At 40.5% G+C, this 17,855-nt stretch overlaps 1 protein-coding gene and 1 long non-coding RNA gene across 15 annotated transcripts in view; one reads left to right on the top strand and one right to left on the bottom strand.

Moving 5' to 3' along the window:
• Positions 1 to 17,855, bottom strand: part of SNX24 (sorting nexin 24) — a 157,727-nt gene that overhangs the window by 113,430 nt on the left and 26,442 nt on the right. The gene's annotated exons all lie outside the window — the stretch shown is intronic.
• On the top strand, positions 6,061 to 13,505 carry LOC146405714 (uncharacterized). The gene is made up of 2 exons (XR_014838672.1): positions 6,061 to 11,675; positions 11,722 to 13,505. It is a non-coding gene; the product is annotated as an uncharacterized LOC146405714 (long non-coding RNA).

The raw sequence follows: 17,855 nt of genomic DNA, 5'->3' as shown, positions 1-17,855 counted from the left end.
CTATTCTACTCCATCCTTATCAAGGGGAGAGGGTGTGGCTCAGAGGAGATCAAGAGGCAGATGGGCACAAATCAGGAAGGGGCTCTTCTTTAGCATACCCACCAGTCTGAGCTTTGACTATAGTGGACCAAGAGGCAGCAGAAGGCAAACTCTAAGGAGTTCTGGAGGGATATCATGAGGGAGGGCCTCCTCTAGAAGACAGAGGTGGCTCTGCCACCCTGAGCATCCAGGGAGGTGGAGGAGACTAGGAGCAGAGACCTGGGGCCATAGGTATTTCTGGTAAGCAGCTGAATGCCCAGTCAAAGGAAAGATGGTGATTATCCATATGTTTGATGGTGGGCAGCGGGGTCGATGGTGGTACCCAGACTCGAAGATACAGAGGGGAAAAAGATACCACACATCTTTGGAAGAGAGAACGAACAGAGATAATGAAATCTGTTCAGGGCACCTTGAATTGAAGTACCGACAGGATATAGAGATGTAGACACCTGGTAAGAAGCCAGACAGGGCAGAATGATTCCAAATGGGCCACTGTGGGGGAGGGCACTATGTTTACCTCCAGAGGCCAAGGTCAGACAGAACATGAACGAGAACTCATGACACCCTAAGGGAAAAGATGGAGGGTCAAGGTTGTGAAAGATAAATCTGTAGAGTCCGAGAGGCAATGACAGGAGCCAAAGCCAGAGGAGTCAGAGGCCAGGTAAACCGTGCATGGGAGTGTAGCACAGAACAAAAATAGCAGAGACGCAACAGGGTCCAGAAGGCGGGCAGTAAACGAGGCTGGAATGTCCAAACAGCTACTGCACACCAGCCCCTCTGGACCAAGAGGATCGCCCCTGAGTTTCTAGACCATTTATTATCTCTTTATATTTTGTCCTTAACCATACACTGGTTTTCACTGTTGTAACTGTAATCTCTTCAAATAGCCTATATTCCCAGAGGGATACAACTGCATTTTATATCTTCTACATTCTCCTTAGAGTCACCCATAGTACAAGGCATGAAGTAAGAGCACAATAAATACTACCTAAATGAAAAGGAAACAAGCTGTATTTCAAAAAATTCCAAAACGTAGCTAGCATGGACTAGTTTCTCATAATAAATACTAGCGATGTTCTGTCTTTTTAAAATAGCGGATTTTTCCCACTCAAAAAAAACCCACAATGCTTATATTAGAAAAGGAATAAAATTATGGCCTTCAGGTCTTTGATAGATAAGATTTTATCTTTTTCCAGTTACACGGATATCACACGACACCCATTTCCATATGGCCTCACATAACTGAAATCTCAACATGTGTGCTTGCTAATGTATAGCCTTGCGTTTTCCCTGCTCCTAATTTTTTAGGGAAGGTTTCATATTTCGCATTTTAAAAACTGCTTCTAGGAAGGCCCTTGTTTTTTCCCATCTGTAGGTTAATCATTCTTTAAAAGGTTTCCCCTTCCTCTGCTATGAGATTTATCCTCAGGAGCATATGCTGTCCTTGAAGATTAAGATCTCACTGAATTCCTTCCTCAGTGTAGGAAGCATCTAGCAAAGGGTGAAGCTCGAGTAACTGTTGAAGGCAGAAGCATAGCTAATAGACTCTACATTAACATTTTTTTTCCTGGTGCAGTGGTATATTTCTATTGACTTTGTGATAGCGAAAGAAATAAGTCCACTGAAGATACAGCAGCACCAACCCACCCCTTGGAACACCTGATGCCAGAACCCTGCCAATAGCAAGGGATGTACTCTGCCAGCTCCAAAGTCCCCATGACTCCTTCTTGACAGCCATAGCAGTGAAAGAGCAGAGATCTCACCGAAGGGGCTGGTAGGAGGTGGTGAAAGCTACTCCACCAGGGATGGCCAAGAGCAAAGCTTTCACATCAAGAAGAAGTTCTCAGGATTTTCTGTTGCAGGGAAGTGGGTTAATAATCCGGCTTGTCTCTGTGGAGGCACCGGTTCGATGCCCAGCCCTGCACAGTAGATTAAGAATCCAGCATTGCTGCAGCTATGGCATAGGCCACAGCTCTGGCTCGGATTTGATTCCTGGCCTGAGGACTTCCATATGCTGCAGGAGTGGCTGGGAACAAAAAAAAAAAAAAAAAAAAAAGGAAAAGAAAGGAAAAAAAAAGTTCCAAAAATGGCCAAGACAGCCCACTACCAATCATGCATGTACAGGGTAAGCCTCTAGCCAGCAAATGCTTATACAATCATCAAAGGATGGAAACCATTCACAAGGTTCTTTGACTCAGACTCCTGGACTCTAATTTGGAAACTGCCCCATCATCACATGAGGCCCCCTGCTACGTAAATAAAAAGCCTTGTAGATCAATGGTTCTCTAGCCTGGCTGTAAATCAGTGACCTGCAGGATAGTTTGAAATTATTAATGTTCAGGTCTCCAACCTGACCAATGAGACCTGGGCAGAAATCTCTAGGGGAAAAACAGTATAAAGAGACACATCCACGATCATCAACATTTGATAGATATTTGCCTTTTTCCATATTGACTTTGATTTCACTTTTAAGAAACAAAATGTTACAGAATTCACCTAAACCGTATTTATCCCTCATTACAACACCATGCCCTTCTTTCCCTGGTCTGAGCTCTGCCCATAAACACACAACTAAGAGTGTGAGTGGACCAGCCGTCTGATCCTCTGACCCCGCTGTACCACCCAGCCAAAACTTGGGCTTTGATTTTTGTTTAAAAAGTTATAAGTGAAAAGGGATTTTGAATAAGCCCCACTCCATTTTAATTGCATGTGTACTATGTCTTGCATCCTGTTTTCCCTCTGCCGTCAGAGAGAACACATCTCCATATCTCCATTTTTATTATGTATATCAGGGAAAATAAGGTTGGAGGTAAAATTCAACAGTGACTGTATAAGTGCACATTTATGCCCGAAGGTTTCACATAGGCATTTTTTTTTTTAAAGGGCCGCACCCATGGCATATGCCGGTTCCCAGTCTAGGTGTCAAATTGGAGCTGCAGCTGCCAGCCACAGCCACAGCAATGTGAGATCTGAGCCCAGTGCAACCTACACCACAGCTCACGGCAACATCAGATCCTTAACCCACTGAGGGAGGCCAGGGATCAAACTCGCATCCTTATGGATACTAGTCAGGTTCACTACAGCTGAGCCGTAATGGGAACTCCCGACACAGGCATTTGTGCCATAAATCTTCTCTAAGTCACTTACATGAAAGTAACATCATCTTTCTTCTGAACAGAAGAATCACGAAAATATCACTCCCAAGAGATTACAATACACACACACACACACACACACCCACACACCCCCACACACCCCCATGTACAGCTTTCAGAACATTTGTAGAGTTTTGGTTTCTAATGACTAAACTGGAAGAAAGGATTCTCTGACAGTACTGATCTTAACATTAAAACCTTGTAAATGAAATGGTGAGCAGCTTGCTTTAACCCCACCCCCCAAAGCAACAGAAGACTTAAAGTTCAATACTTCCACTTTTTTGAGGGGCTCAGCAGAAGAGTGAACCCACAGAAAAAGTCTCAGATATTTGAAGAATTAAGTTCCACTGGTATTATAGGAAACATGATCAGTGAAAACTTTTTTTTCTGTTACAGAAAAATTTAGACATCTGAAAAGGAGTCTAGTAAAAATGGAGAGTATCTAAAAATACCTGTTTAAAAAAAAAAATCTTCAGGTGCAAACACGTCATGTGCTTGTGCCCACAGAGGTTTTATCACTGCATCTTATTAGGAGATTTTTTAAAATACTCTTATGTTGTCATAACTAAATAGCTGGAGTGAAGAAATCTTAACCCTCCTGAAAACAGCAATAAAGTTCTGTATCAGGAGAGTGATGACACCCAAATGCAAAGCTATCCACTTTTTCACTCAATATGTTAGGCTATATATTGTCTTCTGCTTATTGTGAATGTACCCAGAACAAGTATGTGTACATGCATGTAAAAGCTCACAGAAAGCAGTAAGATAGCAGGAGGGGTAAAGAAAGAAGGGGGTCACGTTTTCTTAAAACAGCCTAAGAAGGTAGTTTTTTAAAATAAAAATAGGAAGGGGTAAAAATATTCTTTCTTACTCTTAAGAGCTCTCTTTTAAAAAGAAAAAACTGTGATGATACTTAATTTTGGAAATTCACTCAATGACAGCTTCGATTTCCATTTAATGTACACAGTGACACCTACTGGCATACTGATGGCCAATGAAAGATGTGAAATTCCCCATAAGCAGAGACCTCTGAAATATGTATGTTCAGGCCTCTCTTGTTAAATGACCCTTCTGTTTACTATATTCTAAGGCACCATCTTGATCTAATGTTAGAAATAAGCCAGTGCAAAGTCCACATTTCTGGCTTTCAATTTTAAGTTATTAAGTGCTGTGAGACTGACAAACACAGGGTTTTGGAGACCAATGTGTTCAGTTCGCATTTTCCAAAAGCCATAAGCATTTATTTTTGGTGGCTGGAGTTAAACCTCAGACTTCACTAAAGTCAGTAGGTTTGGTTGAGGGCAGTCCCATGAAGTGATAATTTTTAAAACTTACATAAACCAAAAAAAAAAAAAAAAAAAGTAGTTGGGGAGGAGTTAGCTGCTTTTACAAACAAGCTGTGGGCTATTATAAATAAGCTGTGTCCTATTATAAACAAGCTGTGGTTTATCGCAAAAACAAGGCAAAGCTTATAAGACTTTTTTTTTTTGAGTATTTCTATGCTATTGTTGAATTTGGCCATAAGGAGAGAAATAAACTCAAGATGAAACAGATGAAGCAGGTGGGAAAAATACAGGCAAGGGAACAGAGCATGCATCAGAAATGTGGTAAACTGCAAGTTGTCTAACTTCAAAATGGGTTTCAGGAGTTCCCACTGTGGCACAGTGGGTTAAGAACCTGACAGCAGTGGTTCGGGTCACTGAGGCATGGGTTTGATTCCTGGCCTAGCATAGTAGGTTAAGGGATCTGGAGTTGCCACAGTGGTGACTCAGGAGCTTCCATAGACCATGGATGTGGCCAAAAATTTTTTTAATTTTCTTCAAAAATAATAAAACAAAAAATAAAATAGGAGGTTTCCGAGATGACAGGAATGGTGGCTGGCTGCCATGGAGGCCACCAACATAGGCGAGCAGACAGCTTTAGCAAATAGCAACTAAATCAGCCCCAGTCAGGGAGAACCAGACAGAATGCCACAAATATGTGCCTGTAAATTCTATGAAGTCAACTTGTTGACAGAATGCAGTTATCTTAAGAATAGGATATACATCTCAGATGCCAAATCAGATTGCTGAGGACCGTTACAGTGTACTGCTAAGGTTTCCAAGACTGACTCAAAAAAAAAAGGGCACTGGGATCCATTAGCAATGTCTGCCACAGACGTGGAGGAGGAAACTTACAACACATGTGCCAAAGATATGCCATCTCATTATCCTAAGATTTAAAAACAAACAACTCTGCCTCATAATTCCACCCATTTCTATCCTGCTATTTTTTTTTTTTTGCTTTTATATTTGGTCTTTGCATTTGTTTCCAAGTGAAACATATTTTGAAAACAGTCCTATCTTGCCTATAAGGAAAAGGGGAGATTCTCTTTGGCTAGCTGGAAAAACATGGGGAAGGTGGAAGGGACAAATAGTGAAGCAGGGCACAGACCTACGAAGGGCATGCCTTGTGGTGCTCATGGAACACACTTTGCAGCGTTCTCCCCAGATAGGGGTGACAGCTGATTTCTCAGCTGAGGGCCTTTGACACAAAGAACACAGCTCTGTGACAGGTCATCAGGACCCTAAGGTGCCTACACCCTTGGCCCAAGATGTGGGATACAAAATGATGTGAATTATCTCAGGGAGGCTGATGGGTAAATTGGAACAGCAAGAACCCTCTCCTCCACCAGTAAATCACTTGACCTTTAAACCAGGTTACAGTGTATCACCTTAGGTTAGAGATGATAGCAAGTTTTTTTTTTTAAGTAGAGTGTTGTGGTTTGTTTTATTTTTTTATTAAAGTATCATTAATTTACAACATGGTTCCAATTTCTGCCCTCAGCAAAATGACCCAGTCATATATACATATATATATACATTCCTTTTCTTTTTGCAATTTTAATTTAAATTTTTAAATTTTTATTTATTTTTTGGCCTCCCTGTGGCATATGGAGTTCCCAGGCCAGGGATCAGATCTGTGTCGCAGTTGCGAACTATGCCATAACTGTATCAAAGCTGGATCCTTTAACCCGCTCTGTACAGTTGGGGATTGAACCTCATCCTAGCACTGCAGAGATACCGATCCCTCTATGCCACAGTGGGAATGCCTACATTCCTTTTCTTACATTATCTTCCATTATGGTATTTCCCAAGAAACTGGATATAGTTCCCTGGGTATAGCACAGTAGGATCTCATTGCTTATCCATTCTAAATGTAATAGTTTTCATCTACAAACCCCAAACTTCTAGTCCATCCCACTTCCTAAAGCATATTTGTTATTTTTTGTGTAGGAATAAAGTTAGAACAAAAGCTTTTAAAAAGATAAAAATAAGACAAACTTCCCATTTTGGCTGAATAATACCAATAAAAGAAAAATTTCCCTAACCATATTTAACCTTTACAAAGTGCTGCTAAACTAAAGTGACTTCATGAAACCTAGCACTTATACTTTAACAAAAGTATTTATCATTGATATATTAAAGAGTATTTATCTTAACTTAAAAGGCTTCCTTTTATATTTACTTGGAAGTTAGATAACAGCATAATATGTGCTCCCACAGATTTGTCTCACCTTGCTTCTAGGAGAATGTGCAGGCAGTTAACTCAAAATTACTGAGAATATCTAGACTATATTAAAGTACTAGATACTGGGTCATTTCTCTTCCTAGCCTGGACAGACTCCCCTCCACTGGACAAGAGCCATTCAAGGGCAGAAAATAAACCTTATTCTTCATTATATCACAAAGTAATACTAAGACAATGCCTTGTCCATGGCAGGAACCTGTAAAAACTTGCTGCAAAAATACTATTTGTAAGAGAAAAATAATGAAAACCCAAATGCCCATTCACAGGAGACTAGCCAAGCTCATGCTACCATGCAGCCAGGCCGAAGAGGAGCATTCTTGTGAACTTATGTGAAACATTTTCTAGGATATACCGAAAAAAATCATCAAGGAAAAAAAGATCATATATTATGATATTAATTGTCATGAAAGGAAAAAGAAGGAATAGAGATATATTAGCATAAGCAATTATGAGTGTGTGTGTGTGTGTACAAAAAAAACAGTTAAGTATAAACCAGAACCTAATAACTCTCATTACCTCTAGATATGTGCATAGAATACAAGGGGAGAAGGACTTTTACCAAAAAAAAAACCCCTTTTTCTATAGTTTCGAATCAAATAAACTGTGCTTCTGTATGTTCATAATTTTAAATTAAGTAAAAAAGACAGAAAAACAAACCTACACATTGAGGAAAGAGAAAAGTATATTAAACTTTTTACCTAACATACAGAGTAAATAATTCAAGTAACTTTTGAACACAGTACTCCGACTCCACAAATATAATGGGATGTATTCTAAGACAAAAAGGATTGCATAACGGTGTTACATTTTATTTAGTATGCTTACTGTTAGAATAATTCTGGTCTTGAAATGCTGGCAATTGTTATGTATGAAGAAAAAAGAGACACATGAAACGTAGTCATAATTTAAAATGTGCATATACTCTTATGAGTATGATATATACAGTATATATTCAGATATATATATGTATATATAACAACTATAAAATATATATGTCATATCAGTATATGTCTTAGTTCTAGGAACCAAAAGGGTCTGGTAGCGATGATAAACCACAGCACACTCAGCATTCGTATCTTAGTTTCTAGATATTGTTTCCCATTAAAAGGAAGCAGGGGTCCTGAGGAAAGTCCAGAATTGGCAAAATACATGGTGAACCTGCATAACTTGTTAGACAGAAACAAAAAATGGTGATCAAAGGCAAGTGGGGTCATGTCAAAAGGACACAAGAGTCAACTTGAATGAGATCCCGTGGGACAAACTTGGGACAATTTGGGTATTAAAAAGAATAATGACAACATTAAAAAAAACTTTTAATTAAAAAAAAAAAACAATCCATGAGTCTATCGAGATATGAGGGGACAACTACGAAAGAGAGAATCTCCTTTACACAGAAGGGTACCAGTGAATAAATGTGGAAGAAATGATGGAATTAGAAAAATCATCATTGTGCAAGCATCAATTTAGTAGCTTAATCAGGCAAAGATCATTACTGTAGTTATCCAACGGATCGAAGGAAACGCTGTAATTTAGGGGTGAAATGCAACTTAGGGGTGAAAGTAAGTGTGCAACTTATTTTCAAAGATGTCATCCAAAATAAATAAATTGTGTGTGTGTGTGTGTGTGTGTGTGTGTGTGTGTGTGTGTGTGTCTGGTGTGAGAGAGAGAAAGAGAGAGAGAAAGAAGACAAAGTAAAAACAGCAAAATGTCAACAAGTGGTGAATCCGAGGGAATATAAGTACTCTTTGTACTGTGCTATCAATATTTTTTCAAAACTAATCATTGGGGCAAAAAAGAAAGAGAGAAGTCGGCTACAAGGACTCCCCCACTGTCTGTAGGTGCCAACTACGTTAAAGGCTTAAGCCTTTGACCTCGTAACACGCGTATTCTTAAACTTACAATTCCTACTTCACTGACAGAAACAGTGTTTTAGCACTGGATGGTTTCCAGCTTACACACTACTCTGTTGTTACACATTTGCTCATAAGTCAACACCTACCACTCACAACACATTTCTTCACAGAAACATTAATTTTCTTGGCCAGTCCAAAAAACATCTACTCAAAGAATAATACAGCTAAGCATAGTAACAAGTTTGAAAAAACCAGCCTATGCATAAATAAATCAAAACAAAATCAATTTAATTTTTACTAAAACTTGAAGATCTATGAATATTTCTCCGGAATAATGAGAAGCCCTTTTTGGGAGGCTGCATGACTGTTGGAATATCAGTAAGTGTGGAAGGAGACACATGAAAACTTGAGGCAATTGCAAAACTTATTACATTTTTAAAAAATGGATTGTATTTTTTTTTAAATATGGATACACTGTCACTGTCAAAAATGCAACCAAAACAAAGTTAAAATTCCCATTTTCCCTCCTCTAAAATGGTATCTTCCATAGACACTAAGTATGATCATCAATCTGGTGCATGGGTGCCTGCAGAAATAAAATTGATTCGGTATTTTCTTTCCACAGTCTCATACCACACACAGCTTTTGGGGAACTTACTTTTTTTAATTTAGCTTGCTTTTTAAATTTAACACTGCAGTAGCTTGCTTATTTTATCTGACACTTTGTTCTAGAGAGTTCTTAAAGTTACCTACCAAGCAGTATTTTAAAAAATAGAATATATTAATATTCAAATAAATAAAATAAGCATTTTGAAGTCAACACTCTTGAAGAATTCCAACCAGGAAAAAAAAATCCTCAGGTAAAAAGAGTTGGGTAACGGTTTCATAAGGCCAAAAAGACTTGATACATAAATATTTAATCTGAAAAAGCATTCTGCAGAATTATAATTATGTTACGATTCCACTCTTGTCTGAAGGGCATATACCAAACCATTACCCCTGAGAGGTGAGAGAAAGGGAAGAGAAGAGGCTTATAGATTTTACTTCATACCCTTCTGTATTATTTACATTTTACTTTATAATTCTTATAGGGAGTTACTGAAGGGATGCAAGTTTTAACTAATAATTAATGTTTTGAATGGGTTAAAAATATTATAAATAAACTCTGCACATATGAGAGTCATTTCCTTAAAAATAATCAATTATGGGAGTTCCTGTCATGGCTCAGTGGTTAACGAATCCGACTAGGAACCATGAGGCTGCAGGTTCGATGCCTGGCCTTGCTCAGTGTGTTAGGGATCCAGCGTTGCCGTGAGCTGTGGTGTGGGTCTAAGACACAGCTCGGATCCCGAGTTGCTGTGCCTCTGGGGTAGGCTGGCATCTACACCTCTGATTAGACCCCTAGCCTGGGAATCTCCATATGCCATGGGAGTAGCCCCAGAAAAGGCAAAAAATAAAATAAAATAAAATAATCAATTATGATTAAAAAAAAAAAAACATACTCAATGGTGAGGATAGGGCTGTACGTCCATGTTTTTTAAAAACCTCTCTAAAGGGAAGTCTCTTCCTTACAGGAGAAGGAATGATGGAGTCAGAATATTTCCATTATGCCAACATCACAGGAAAAACTTGCTCAGGCAAGAATCATCAGTGGATGCTGAATTGGGGAGAAACCATTTGATGAGGAAGAGAGTAATTATAAGATCTTAAAATGTTTCTCCAAATATTACTTATAAAAAGCAAAACAGTAAGTATAAAACAGTAAAAACCAAGAAACCTAACCAAGCGGGCAAAATCAGCATCGCCAATTAGGGGCAAACAAACACTACGTGCCTCTGGGTGTGATACCCAAACACAGACACAGTAACACTAATAGAGATTGCCAGTCCCAAATCCATGACCTGAGTCCACCCATCAGGAGCCATCAGACAAAGCTAAATTGAAGGACAGTCTATTCTGACCTGCCTCTTACAAAAATGACAATGTCAAGGAAGACAAAGAAAGACTGAGAGGCAGTTCCAGATTAAAGGTGACTAAAAAGACATGACAACTAAATAACATGCTGATCTGGATCCTGTACCAGGAGGGTAAAAAAAATGCTCTCAAGGATATTACTGGGGCAACTGACAAACTGGGGATACAGACTACAAAATAATAATGGGTCAGTGTTGAATTTCCTGGTTTGACAATTCCACTGTGGTTATGTTAGAATATTCTTACCTTAGGACACACAGGTTGAAATAATGAGGCATAAAGAAGCATTAATGTATACAACCTACTCGCAAATGGTTCAGAGAAAAATTACATATTTAAAGAGAGGGGGCAGGGAAGAGAATAATAAAACACGAGTGGTAAAATGTTAAAAATTGATGAATCTGGTAACAAAGAAATTAGAATCTTTGTGTTATTCTTGCAACTTTTTTGTACATTTGAAATTATTTCAAAATAAAGTTCAAAATATATTCCCTCTGGTCCCATCACATCTACCACCTGCTCTCTGCCTGTTTAATAAGCTGGTCTGATATTGAGTAACATGTGTCAGGGAATGGGAAGCTGCATGGGTACCAAGGGTGAGAAGCATCTGTGCTGAGTAGTCTGTGTTCAGTGTCACACTGCCCACGCTTCCACCAGAACCTTTCTCTTCATCCTCACCTGCAGGAGTTTCTGCCATGGCTCAACGCGTTACAAACCCAACTAGTATCATGAGGATGTCGGTTTGATCCCTGGGCTCGCTCAGGGGGTTAAGGATCTGGCATTGCCATGAGCTATGATGTATGCAGCAGATGCAGCTTGGATCTGGTGGTGTTCTGGTTGTGGTGTAAACCAGCAGCTACAGCTCTAATTCAACCCCTAGCCTGGGAACTTCCATATGCCATGGGTGCAGCCCTAAAAAGCAAAAATAAAATAAAATAGAACAGAATAGAATAAAATAAAACCTCAGCGTTCCTGTTGTGGCTCAGTGGAAACAAATCTGACTAGTATCCATGAGGGCATAGGTTCAACCCCTGCTCTCGCTCAGTGGGTTAAGGATCTGGTGTTGCTATGAGCTGTTGTGTAGGTTGAAGATACAGCTCATAGCTGGCGTTGCTGTGGCTGTGGTGTAGGCCAGCAGCTACAGCTCCAATTCAAACCATAGTATGGGACCCTCCATATGCTGCAGGTGTGGCCCTAAAAAGACAAAAAAATAAAATAAAAATCCTCACCTGATATACCTTACAGTCTCCATGGTTTATGCTGTATTATTAAAGATGAGTCAACTACAATTGGAGCTATGATTATTGAGTACAGACTTTACTGAGAGAAATGGATTATTTGACCTGTTCTGTCAGATAAAGAAACAATGGAAGGTAAACCCATATAACAATAATAAGTAGAGAGAAGATCCATGATATATAACAGAACAACTTATTCCTATAGGAACACAAGGAAAAGTTAGAAAGTGTGTTTCACATCTGAGACTTCCAAATTCTAATTTTATAAGTTAAAATGGACAGTTATACATTCAGTTGAATAAATCAAAAGTGTCATTAACACTCTGACACTAAATCTGCTTCCCCTACACAACCAATGAGATCACCACAGAAAATATTTATCAGTCTATCCAAGCGAAGTTCTAAAGTAAGAATCAATGATATGACAACCTTGGGTAAGACATCTCTGACAGTTCTGAAAGCTTACTGGATGCTTTAACTCTTTAATGTAATGCACAAATATTAGTGGAAGTTTGGAGTTATTAGAAACAAACCATCACTAAAGCAACCACTTAAATGTGAAAAGAAAAAACAAGTAATATTCAGGAAGATAGTCCATTTGTTCAAGACGCATCAAGAGATTTAACTAGACACTAACCACCTATGAACAAATACAGAAAGATGCTATTATAATAATAAGACTATTTAGCAAAAAAGACATCAGTAGTTCCCTCAGTGGGTTGAGAGCCTGACATAGTGTCTATGATGATGCGGGTTTGATACCTGGCCTCACTCAGTGGGTTAAGGATTCAGTGTTGGCACAAACTGCAAAGTAGATTGCAGATGCGGCTCGGATCTGGTGTTGCTGTGGCTGTGGTGTAGGCCTCAGCTGTAGCTAGGATTCCATCCCTAGCCTGGAAACTTCATGTGGGGCCATAAAATACGACTTGGAGAGCTGTTTCATCTTTGGCAGGAAGGTTATCAAGAATTGCAATTTGGAATAAGTGATTTCTTAACTTTTCCTGGGGTCACAGATTTGAAAATCTGCAGACCTCCCTGGAAACATACATATGTAAAACCTGTGAGATTTTCCATGCAATTTCAAGATAAGGAAATTGTGTTGAGGGACAGTTACCTCCTACCTTCTGAAATCCAGAGGAGCTAGTTAATAGTGAACAAACCTTGGCAGTGCAGGCGACCCCCTCTTGTCTCACCCCCCTCTGCTCTGTGCTCCATCTCTCCTCTCACTCCCCTTTCCTACGCTCCTTCCACTCCTACACCCCCTCCCCTTGTCCCTACACCCAGTTTTCCCCAATTCCTCACCCAGCTCTTCTCCCTTATATCCTCCCACCCCTATTGACTTAACTGGGCCATACATGGAAATAAATTTTATTTTTGAATGATTTAACTAAAGATTTTATATTATATTCAAACTTTTAGAAGCCAGTAAGCTCAAAATGTCACATTTACACAAACAGACTGATAAGAGTTCCCATCACGGCTCGGTGGGCTAAGAACCTGACTGGTATCCATGAGGATGGGGGTTCAAGCCCTGGCCTTATTCAGTACATTAAGGATACAGCATTGCCATGAGCTTCAGTGTAGGTTGCAGACATGGCTCGGACCCAGCACTGTTGTGGCTGTGGTGTAGGCCGGCAGCTACAGCTACAGCTCCAATTCAACCCCTAGCCTGGGAACCTCCACACACCTATCCCAAGGATGTTGCAGCCCTTAAAAAAAAAAGCAAGAAATGCAAAAAAGAAATAGACTGAGAGATTGGAATGGGGGGAAGGGAAAAATAGTGTATTTCAAGGAAAAAAAAAGGTTGTTTTATATCTGGCTGCTAATTTTTGTCTGTATTTCCCCCCCCCACAGGTCCAACCTAGAAAGGCATGTCTGCACCCCTTGTCTACAGCAATCAGGAGGTTTTGGGAACACAGAGAGCCCTGAGTGGGCCCTGAACATAGAGCAAGGGTCCAGGGCCAGAGCCCCTTCCATGCTGGACTAGGGACAGGGCCAGGATGCCGGGCATGAGGGGTGGGCTCCAGAACCGGCACCTGGCAGATGCTGAGATGGTACTGAGCCCAGCCTCCAGGAATCAGCAGGTGCATTTCATATACCTCTTCAGGTAGCCAGCACTGCCCACGGCCTCGCCGTATACTCTAAATCATGACAGAATGTCACCATGGGACAAAGGCTCATGATGGGTGATCGTGTAAGGAGGAGACTAAGTTCAGCCACACTCAGCTACAGTTGTTGACAAAACTCCTAATCCTTGTATTGTGTATATGTAAACTATTTCACAATTAGACAGATGATTCATGCTCTTAAAGCAAAGACCATCGAGGTACCACTAACTATCTTTCATTAATTATATACTTTCTCCAAGTCAGGCACTGTATAAACAGAGAGAGGTACAGGTAGAGATATTTATACTTCTATGTATCCATAACTTAATTTCATCCTCAAAATAAACGTATGATGTAGTTTATATAAGCCCCACTCTGTAGGTGAGAAAACTGAAGCTTAGGACAAACTGCCCAAAGTCAAACAGGCTAAGTCAAAAGCTGGAAGGTGCACACAGCTCTCTCTGACTGAGAAGCCTGTGCTCTAAGCCTGAGGTTCTCAGCTTCTCCAACTTCCCTGTGCATGGGGCTCCCTCAGGTTGCCCGTGAGAATACAGGGTGATTGCCGTAGGTCTAGGTTGGGGCCTGAGAGTCTGCATTTCTAACAAACTCCCACCACTGCTGCTGCTCCGAGAGCCACACATTGAGTCACAAGGGACTAAATAAACTATTAGATTTACTAGACTGATTCCATACTTACAGCTGTGACTTCTGAAAGCTGAGACGGCTGCCAGCAACACATTTCTGCAGAGTTAACTTCTTTAAAGATAAAAACAAGCAATATGTTTTACAGCTATTAAACTGTGCAGAGAAGGTTTTTTTTATGTAATTCAAAAAAACACAAGCTTGAACCTAAAACCAATTTTTTAATGAAATGAAACATATCTCCAACTTTTCCACATGCATGCCTGTTGTTTTCAGCTAGAGGAGCCTCTCTCATCCTATGCCCAAAACAGATGTGTCCTGTGTTTCTACAAGGAAGCCGTCAGAATCTATTAAAATTACTGTACGCTGATAGCAGCGGGGACATGACAAATCACAGGCCAAGAGTCAGATACCACAGAATGTATTTCGGGGCTTTGGGGGCAGGCCCATTTGCAACCAAATGATATTGTGTGAGGCTGGCATGCTCGGTGCATGACAAACTGATGCAATTTCAGCGCTGTCTGTGGGCCAAGGGAGATTTCTCTGATGCTGGTTGTGGTTAGTTTACAGAATTGTGCAGAGTTCCCAGATTTGAATCACTGGGGGTTTGAAAGGGCTTCACTTGACAAGCTACAAATAATTACTCTCTACTCTTTCCATTGTACTCTATTATTTTGCCCCCCTTATCTCCAGGATTTGAGCTTTTGTGAACAAGCAAGGTCGGCTTCTATTCTGACCGCAACACAACAAAACATTGTTCTTTTCTGATCTGATAAATAAAACGAGGCCCTGCAGACTAAACATTTTTATCAGGCCCATTTTCCACTTTTATAGGCAGAAGTCAACTTTGGGCTCAGTTAGAAAGGCTGAGCTGGACAAAGCAGGCAGGCAGGTTCCTGCAGCCTCACTTAAGGATGTGCTCCTGCTCTCTGGCTATTGTAAAAGCTCATTTGAAAAATGGGATCTTGACTGACAGATAAAGGGCACATGGGCAGTGGTTCTGACAAGATTTCTACTTCCCCTGTTCCCCTCCTCTTGCCTCCAGCTTCATCTTAACAGCTCTTCATTCAGATAGGCATAATGGAAAAGTTTTCCAACTTGGGAGGCAATTAGAACCAAGCTGCCTTATGTCAGTGGCACACTCCTCAGGAACAGCAGAGGCTGCAAATTCAAGTTTGCTATTCCATTTGTGAAAGATTTTCAAGAGCATAACACCCACCTTCAGGCAGCTCCTAAGAATAATATATTGATTATTGCTCCAGATATTTTAATTAAGGAAATATGAAGCTTTATGTTTCTATATTTTTCTAAAGAAAAATACAAGACTGAAGGAGGAAGTTTTTTTGTTTAAACTCCAACCTCAAGCAACATTTCATCATGTTCTAGTTTTTAGAAAAAATTTTTTAAAAATCTATAAAAAGTGGAGTTCCCTTGTGGCCTCAGCAGGTTAAGGATCCGGCATTGTCACTACAGCAGTTGGGGTTGCTGGTGTGGCATAGATGTGACCCCTGGAATTGCCACATGTGTGAGTATGGCCCAAAAAAATAATAGATTAAAAAGTCTGTAATGATGATTAATGTGGACCCAAATAAAGTCATCTAAACATCCCCTTTTCAAATTTATTTTTGTTGTTGTTGTTTGTTTGTTTTGTTTTTTGTTTTTTTGCCATTTCTTGGGCCGCTCCGGCAGCATATGGAGGCTCCCAGGCTAGGGGTCAAATTGGAGCTATAGCCACCAGCATATGCCAGAGCCACAGCAATGCAGGATCCAAGCCGCATCTGTGACCTACACCACAGCTCACGGCAACACTGGATCCTTAACCCACTGAGCAAGGCCAGGGATCGAACTCTCAACCTCATGGTTCCTAGTTGGGTTTGTTAACCACTGCACCACAATGGGAACTCCTCAAATTTATTTGTTAAGCCTTAAGTATAGGTCAGCCCTTCACCCTTAATTTTTGCAACAACCCTAGTATAGAATTTCATAAAGTAAAATTTGTTATTATTATTCCCATTTTAGAGATTGGGAAACTGAGGCATGGGAAAGTAAAGTAACTTGTTCAGTGAGTAACAGCTACTGAGTGGAAGAAGCTGGAAACAGCCCCAAGAGTGATCAACCCCCCTGAAGACACTTGCTAGTGGTACCACCCCATCTATCTAAGGCCGGGTTGACCACAAGCACGACACACCTCTTTTCAGCAGAAATCAAGAGCCTAGAGAGTACTCGGGTTGACAGCATAGACAAATAATAGTGAGGTTCCATCCTCATTAGTACTTAAAGGAGCTAAAACATAAAATTTCAGCTCCCCAAAGCGAATACCTTTATCCACACCTCAGTACACATCTTGCTGTAAACTGGACCCCTTCTGTTCTCTAAATCTGCCCTGTCTAATATGGCAGCACTCGCCACCAAGTGCTTCTGGGCATTTGAAATGAGGCTTGTCCAAATGGAAGTGTTCTCTAAGTGTAAAACATACCTGATTTCCAGAACTACTACAAAAAATAATATAAAACCTCATTAATTTTTATATAGATTTCTGGTTAAATAATATTTTGGGTTTATTGGTCCAAATACAATAATTAAAATTCATTTCACCTGTTTCTTTTTCCTTGTTTAAATATGGCTATTGGAGGGAGTTCCCACTGTGGCACGATGGGTTAGGAATCTGACTGCAGAGGCATGGGTTCGAGCCCCAGCCCAGTATGGTGGGTTAAGGGTGCAGTGTTGCCATAGCTGTGGCATAGGTGGCAGCTGTTCCCCAGATTTGACCCCTGGCCCAAGAACTTCCATATGCCATGGGTAAGGCTATTAAAAAACAGCTATGAGAAAATTTTAAATCCTTGCGTGGCTCTTGTTATATTTCTACTGGATGATGTGCTCTAAACTCATTCCTTAATCCCAAACTTTGATGACTGAATCATCAGCACAAATCTGTTACCTGACAAGAAAAGCAACTCCAGGAATGGCAGTCGGACTCCCAGGAAGCCTCATCCACACACACTCCCTCTCCTTTCAGGAAGAACCCTCAAGCTCTGACACCACTGTCCCCTGACCCTGACCTTGAAATACTCGCTGTTAGTGCTCTGATCTAGAGTCTTTACCTGACCGTTTCTCCTTCTTGCTGCCCTGGTTCCTCCTCCTCCTTTCACGGTCAAGGCGCCTGAAAAGGTTTACACGCCATGCTCCTCATTCTCTCCAACCTCCCCAAGTCGCTGCAATCTGACTCCCATCCCCTACACTGAAACTGCTCCCTGAAGGTTCCCAATCCTCACCGCA

The sequence above is a fragment of the Sus scrofa genome, chromosome 2, assembly GCF_054392235.1.
Source record: "Sus scrofa isolate SSC_HxYL_T2T_F1_AM1 chromosome 2, Sscrofa_HxYL_maternal_Yorkshire_Landrace_v2.0, whole genome shotgun sequence".
NCBI lineage: Eukaryota > Metazoa > Chordata > Mammalia > Artiodactyla > Suidae > Sus > Sus scrofa.
The sequence above is the reverse complement of the archived record's forward strand: the minus strand, read 5'-3'. Positions and strand labels throughout refer to the sequence as shown.